Source organism: Dasypus novemcinctus, chromosome 13 (genome assembly GCF_030445035.2).
Source record: "Dasypus novemcinctus isolate mDasNov1 chromosome 13, mDasNov1.1.hap2, whole genome shotgun sequence".
Lineage (NCBI taxonomy): Eukaryota > Metazoa > Chordata > Mammalia > Cingulata > Dasypodidae > Dasypus > Dasypus novemcinctus.
In genome coordinates, this window is record NC_080685.1 from 15,121,312 (window position 1) to 15,127,801 (window position 6,490).

The 6,490-nt window shown below is 53.7% G+C and overlaps 1 long non-coding RNA gene across 3 annotated transcripts; it reads left to right on the top strand.

Moving 5' to 3' along the window:
* Positions 1-2,741: 2,741 nt before the first annotated feature.
* LOC131280855 (uncharacterized) lies at positions 2,742-6,466 on the top strand. 3 transcript variants are annotated; one of them, XR_009188504.2, is made up of 5 exons: positions 2,742-4,237; positions 4,356-4,422; positions 5,210-5,330; positions 5,758-5,862; positions 6,268-6,466. It is a non-coding gene; the product is annotated as an uncharacterized lncRNA (long non-coding RNA). The 3 variants fall into 3 exon arrangements; XR_009188503.2 differs by having other exon boundaries at positions 2,742-3,565; positions 3,793-4,422; XR_009188502.2 differs by having other exon boundaries at positions 2,742-4,422.
* Positions 6,467-6,490: the final 24 nt, after the last annotated feature.

The window sequence follows — 6,490 nt, forward strand, 5'->3', positions numbered from 1 at the left end:
CCCAAAGGACTCTGGCCAAGCTATTACTGCCAATGTGGCCACAATCAGCTTCCGTGTGTGTGTTGGGGAGTGAAGGTTGCAGATGACGGGTTACTTTCCCCTCATACAGTGGTATTTTTGAAATCTTGTGGCATCTCTTCATTTAATGTTGATGCTAAAACAAGCTTCCCGTTCTTCCCTACAGACATAAACCAACATTTTTTAGGATGGTTTGGGGCCAGCCTGGCAAAAGCATGCCAAGACACAATGTCTTTTGGCCACGGCCTCTCCGCCATGCCCTGCAATGCCTTTACTTGCTGACCCTTCTATCCCTGTTCTTTCTCCTGGTGTCTTCCTCTTGTCCCTGCATATTGCCAAGCATAATCCCCTTTCCTGATAAGACCCTTTTCCTGGGGTTATCTGCATGCCAAAGGAATGACTCCTAAACACCCCAAGCTTTCAAAACCCAGAGAAAGTATCTTCCTGTGCTAGAATGGAGCCTAGAATCTCTACCTGGACGAGTTGGGCCGACTGGTCTACTTTGCTGACTCAACTAACCAGGCTGGAGGGTCTGCCTGGCCCTAATCCAGGGGGGCACCTTCTTCTAGGTCATCTGGAGTGACCTAGCCAAGGCCAAAATGACCCTCAAGGGTGTTTGCTACTGTCTTGCTCCGTAGGGAGGCTGGCTTGGGTTTTTGGTGCCATCTCTTTGCCACTTCTCCCTATCTCTACAGCTATATTTACTAGCTACCAGATAAAAAAAGGACAGCTCTATATCCTTTTGAACCTTTGCCCTCTCCTCCCATGCTTCGATTTCATAAATGTTGATATGGCCAGAGAACCGGACTGAGCCCACAACCCATCCATGTGCTTTTCAATAACTTAATGACTCACAATCATCTCCAGCCAATGAGGCCTTGGAGCAGTGACCCTTAGACAAAGGCTTCATTTGGCATGACTCATCCTTGGAGACATCCAGCCCCCTTGGCGTGTCTTGTTAAGTGCCTGGTTCCTGTAAATATTGACAGTCAGAAAGCATCCCAAGCAATGATTTGGAAAGTAATGTCTGGGCATATGACTAGTGATTAGGTAATGCTTCTCATTTGCTAAGGTTCAGCCATTGATAAATATCACCTTATTATCTTTCTTCTTAGTAGTGGCTCATTCACTTGGATATGACTCATAGCTGATATATTATGGGGTCTGATTCGGCAAGGAGAGTTTGGTCTGCCACCGCAGAGACTGACACCAAGGCCACTTCAGTTTCCAGGATGTTGGCTTCTTAACAAAGCGTGCTTTGCCAAGGAGGAGAAGCTAAAAGGCGGTCTTCACCACTGAGAAACTAAAGAGGGTATGGAGGTTTAAAAAGCAAAATCGTGCTTTTCACCATCAAGCCTGTGGGATAAAAACCTCCTTTCCCTGTAGGCCCATTTTCCTTAGAGTTCAACTATGGACAGCCGTGGAAGCTTCTCTCTAAGTCAACATTTTTTGGGCTTGTTGGCTCTGCCCTCAGAGAAGGGACAGGGATAAATCTGCCCAAGCAGAAATTAGTTTTACCTGAAATAACTTATCATTACCAGACTGTCTACCAGTGCTTTCTGGTGGGTTTGGCTCTTTGGTTTTTGAGCTTTATTACTATGTGGTAACTTCCCATTTGATTCACAGCCCTCTTGCAAAGCATGTGGATGCTGAGTTGAGTTTGAACAGCCCTTGTTTATTTCCTGTATTTGTAATGGGCTGAAAGCCTGTCCTGCCAAATCAGAGTTGAGATTTACAACAGGCAGGATTTGAACACGGCGGATCGGTGTGTCGGCTGAAAGTGCCACATTGGGCCGACACACGCATGCACACGCAGCCCTCTGCACAGCTCCCATGCTGTTGATTGTGTTGCCCTGTAACGAAAGCCGTGCTGATCTACACTGAGAGGCCGCCCCGCGAAGGAAGCATGGATCGGAGCCAGACCTTGGTTTACACCATCTCTCTGCCACTAACTGGCTGTGTGACTTTGGGCAAAATACTTAACTTCTTGGACCCCCAAATTTCTTATCTGTAAAATGGGGTTAATAGTACCTACTTTGCAGGGCTCGTGAGAGCAGAGATATTTTATACACATGGCTCATTTAAACTGCAGCTGTTATTGTCTTCAGCACCAAGCCACTGTGAAAATGGTTGCTGCTACTCCCGTCGACACAAGTTGTTAAGGACCTATGGTATTTTGTGTGATCTATTAATTAAAAAAAAAAAAGATTATAAAAAAAAATAAAAGTAAAAGTAAAAGAAAAAAGGACCTACTGTAGACCAGGAGTTCTACATGCATTGTCTCAACCCTGCAAGGAGGTAGTAGTATCCTCATTCTCCAGAGGAGGCACCCCAGGCTCAGAGCGTCCAGCCTCCTGGGACTAGAATGGAGGGGAGCGTGCCCTGGCCCAGGCACTTTCAGGGTGTCTCGTGGTCACCGTTTGTGTGTTCACAGGAGAGGCTGGCAACTTTCCAGGAGGGGCACCGGCCCCCCCTTCACCTGCCTCGCACGAGCGCAGACTGGCCCGTGTGCAGTCAGCCGAGCAGCTTCGCAGGCCCCTGCCTGGCCGGCTGGCAGTAGCTGAGGGTTCCGTGCTCTCCGTTCCGGTCGCTCACGTCCCTGCTGAGCGGCAGAGCAGTGTTCCGGAACCTTCTGATATTCTATATGTTCAGTGGAATGTTGACGGGGGTTGGAATCCGGTGTGCCGGGCCGTGGGGGGCGTGGGTAGAGGCGGGGGGTTAGGGCGAGGGGAGAGTCGGGGTTGACAGTCTCCTGCGCTCCATCCTGGGGATGAGGGAAAGCGACCTGTGCCCGGGTGGGGAGCATCTCCTCCCGAGCCCCCTCCCAAAGGGCGGCCCCACTCGACCTCCCCCCGCCTCTCCCAGGGAAACGTTTCACGTGAGGCGGCGGGGTTTTAAAATTCTGCCCCACTGGGGGCGCGTTGCTGAACATGCGTCTGTGGTGTCAGGGCTCTGAGGGATGTGTGGAAGGAGGCAGAAGAGTTCAGTAGAGCAGCCAGGCAGACTGTGAAGGAGAGAATTCCCTGAGGTGGGCAAGAGCGAAGAAGGTGCGCTCCCCAGAGAAGAAACTGAGGGGGAGAGAAAGGAGCGTTGTGATATGACGTTCAAAGGAGAACCCGTTTATATTTAATATACCAGGGTTTCTAGAGCACACCTGGGCCAAAGACATGCCCCTTGCTCCTCAGAGCTGAGGGAAGGCCCCTCAGGAGACCCACCGAGGCCAGGCCCGTCGGCCTCACCTTTGCCCACCTGAGTCCTCAACGTCACGGCGGCCTCGAGGGCTTCCCTCGGAGCCCAGCGGTCACCCAGCCAGGCCGAGGCCAGCGGGTGCCGGAGGAGGCCTCCCGGAGGCTCGCGCGGGCCGCTTCTCCCCGTGCCTCGCTTTCCTCGGCTCCCGGGTGTTTCTGAAGGAAGGACGGAGGGGTGGGGAGGAGAGCCGGCGGCCTCGCTTCTGCTGCCGCGGCCTGCGCCTCAGAGCCTGCGCCCGCGAACCCGGATCCGAGGGGCGCCGTCGATTCCTCCCTCACCCCCTGAGCTCCTCCGCAGGGTAAGTCAGCAGGAGGGCAACCGTCCCCGCTCTGCAGGGACGCCGCGGGGCAGAAGCCACGGGGGAGGCAGAAGCCACGGTGGAGGTGAGAATCACCAGGCAGGACAGAGACAGGGCCCCGCGTTTACCACTTGGAAGATACGCACGGCGGGCTCTGGACTGGAGGCATCTGCTTCACGTCCTCCTAAATCTTTGGGTCCATGCCATTCTTCCTTGGTGCCCCACAGAGCCAGCGGACTCCCCACCCAGGACACGCCGCAGGGGGTCGTTGTGAGAAGCAAACGAGATGTTGTAAGTAGAACACGTAGCCCAGTCCTGGTACATGGTACATGCTCAGCAAGTGTCATTTAATGGTATCAGTATCAATTTTTTTTTTTAAGATTTATTTTTATTTATCCACCCCCCTTGCGGCTTGCTTGCTGTCTGCTCTCTGTGTCCATCCTCTGCGTGTCCTTCTGCTTGTCAGCTTGTCTCCCTTTGTTGCATCATCTTGCTGCTTCAGGGCCTCCCATAGGGTAGACGGGAGCCCAATCGGTTGAGCCTCCACCGCTCCCCTATCAGCACTAATTTTTACGATAGCAGGCTGCTGGTTTACACTTTAGAGGTCTGTGCTCTTCCAAACTAAATGTGGACATCACCCCCTCCCCCTCCATCATCCCTGCTTCCTGAAAGGTTTTGGCGCCTTTTTGCTTTCTTCGTTTTCTAAACGAATTCAAGCCTCCTGTTTGTTCACTGATTGATGGAGTCATCTATTCAGCCAACACCTCTATTAAATCCTGCTGTGTGCTAGGTGTGACTCTCGTTGAATCCCTGCTATCTGCTCGTGACGCTGCCCCCCCAGTCTACACGCACGCGAGGTACTCTTCCAGATTCCAGGTCTAATTCTGAATAGATCTGTGGCCCCCTTGCTCAAAGATTTCTGCGTGGATTTTTTCATCACCACTGCGCTGTAACAATTTTTGCCCCGCAGAGAGAGCTTAGAGGCCCTGATTTACAAAGCCCTTCCTGTCTCTAGGGTCCTTTTATGTTCTCGCTGTCCAGATGAGAAAAGGGATGAGAGAGCTGCCGGCTGCATCCCGGACAGGGCAGATCAGGGCCCTCTGCCCCCGCGGCCCTGCTTCCTCCCTTTCCCTGCTCTGGAACCGTGTTTGCCCTCAGCTCTTCGGGAGCGGACGGGAGGTCGGGTACAGAGTTCTGATGGTAAAGAATGGTGGAGTCAAGCTGCTCCGGGAACCGAGTGGCCAGCGAGGCTGGGTGGCAAGGAAGGGCCTCGGAGGGCACTGCCCGTTCCACCTGCACTGGCCAGAAGCTCCCACGGGGTGTGTCGTGGCCCCTGGTTGAACAGTGGGGCCGCCCGAGGCAGTGTCAGAGGGGGGATGTGAACCTGCAGGCCCAGCCTAGAAACACCAGCTTCGAGACCCTCACGCTAAACGGTTCTGTGCTCCCATGGGGCAGCTGGTGCAGCCCTTGTCGAGTGCAGAAAACCAGCTCGGGTGGGAGAGGGGAGGGGGGCCGGGAGATAATCAGGGTGCCGCAGCCCCGCTGGGTCCCCTGGGTACAGTAGCAGGGGAGGAGGGTGCAGGCTCTCCAAGATCCTATTTCAGGCAGGCTGAGAGACAAGACTTTTTTTTTTTTTGGCCACAGGAAGAATGTTCCCTCCAACAGAACTGCTCATCAGGCAAGAGGAAGGGAGGATGGCAGGGCCAGCGGTGGTGACGGGTGGCTTTCCAGCAGCCTCTTCCCCTCTTCCTTCAGTGAGTCACAGGTATTTTTGTCTCGCTCATTTCAACGAGTCTCCCTGTGCCGTTTAGCCTTCCTTTCTGAAAATGTGGGAATTTTCTGAGCCTGTGAGCTCTGTTGCAAAACTCTGAGCCATTTTCCAGCGCTACCTTGTGTCATCTGTCTCCTTGACATTCAGAGGGGAGGAAGAGGGAAGTGAAGGAGGAGGGTGTGGATGGGGGGAAAAGAGAGGGCAGGGCAAGGAGAAAAGGAAGAGAGAAACATCTCGCTGACGTTAAAGACGACCACACGCTGCGGGATAGCGTTCCTTGGTACCTCCACCACCCACTCCCTCTTATTTACTAGAAACCAAACGGTTTTTTGTTTTTTTTCCCAAAACCCCAAGCCTGAAGTCTATTTTTTTTAACCTCTCTCTCTTTTTTCCCCCTTTTCTCTTCTCCCTTGGCCAAAAGGGCCATTAATTGCGGGGAGTTTGAAAGCTACCTGATTCCCCGAAACAGAGGGGATTTCCACGAGGCATAACTCAGCCGGTGCTTGTGGAGGCTGCTGTGGCTAGGGTAAATTGATCCAGCTGCTTGCAAAGCGGGATGGAAAAGGCCCGGGGTGGGTGGGGGCGGGCCGGGGGAGGCATCCGCAGCTGGCCCCGGGCACTCTTGGCACGCGGTGGCCCCTTCCACGCCACGGGCCTGCTGGGGCTCGCCCTGCCTAGCCGGGTGGCTGTGGCCCTCCAAACTCCCCCCCCCCCCAGCTGACTGGCAAGATGAAGCAAATTCAAGGGCACATGTTGCAACCTCTTTCTTCGGAAGGGCATGATGCCGAGGTGGACGGGGGACGGGGGACTGTCTGAGCTCTCTGCCGGGAGTCACCCCTTGCTGCCCTGGCATGTTTGATTTTCGCTTCCCAGCAGCTCCCCCCCTCTCCCCCCCTCCTCCCCCCCCCCCCCCCCCCCCCCCCCGCCCCAGTTTCTGTCGTCCGGACACCCAAGGCGTATTTACAAATAAAACCAGAGCTGGCAACGGTAACCTGTAACCCGAGGCTACAGAAGTCCTGATTCCACTACCCAGATGGGAGAGTTCAGAGTTCAACGTGTTGGCTGGCCAGGGCTGTACAAGTTAATTTTTATCCTAGTAAAAAATAATAAACACTGCATTAGCAACTAAATGTTTATCAATTTGCAGTTCATTT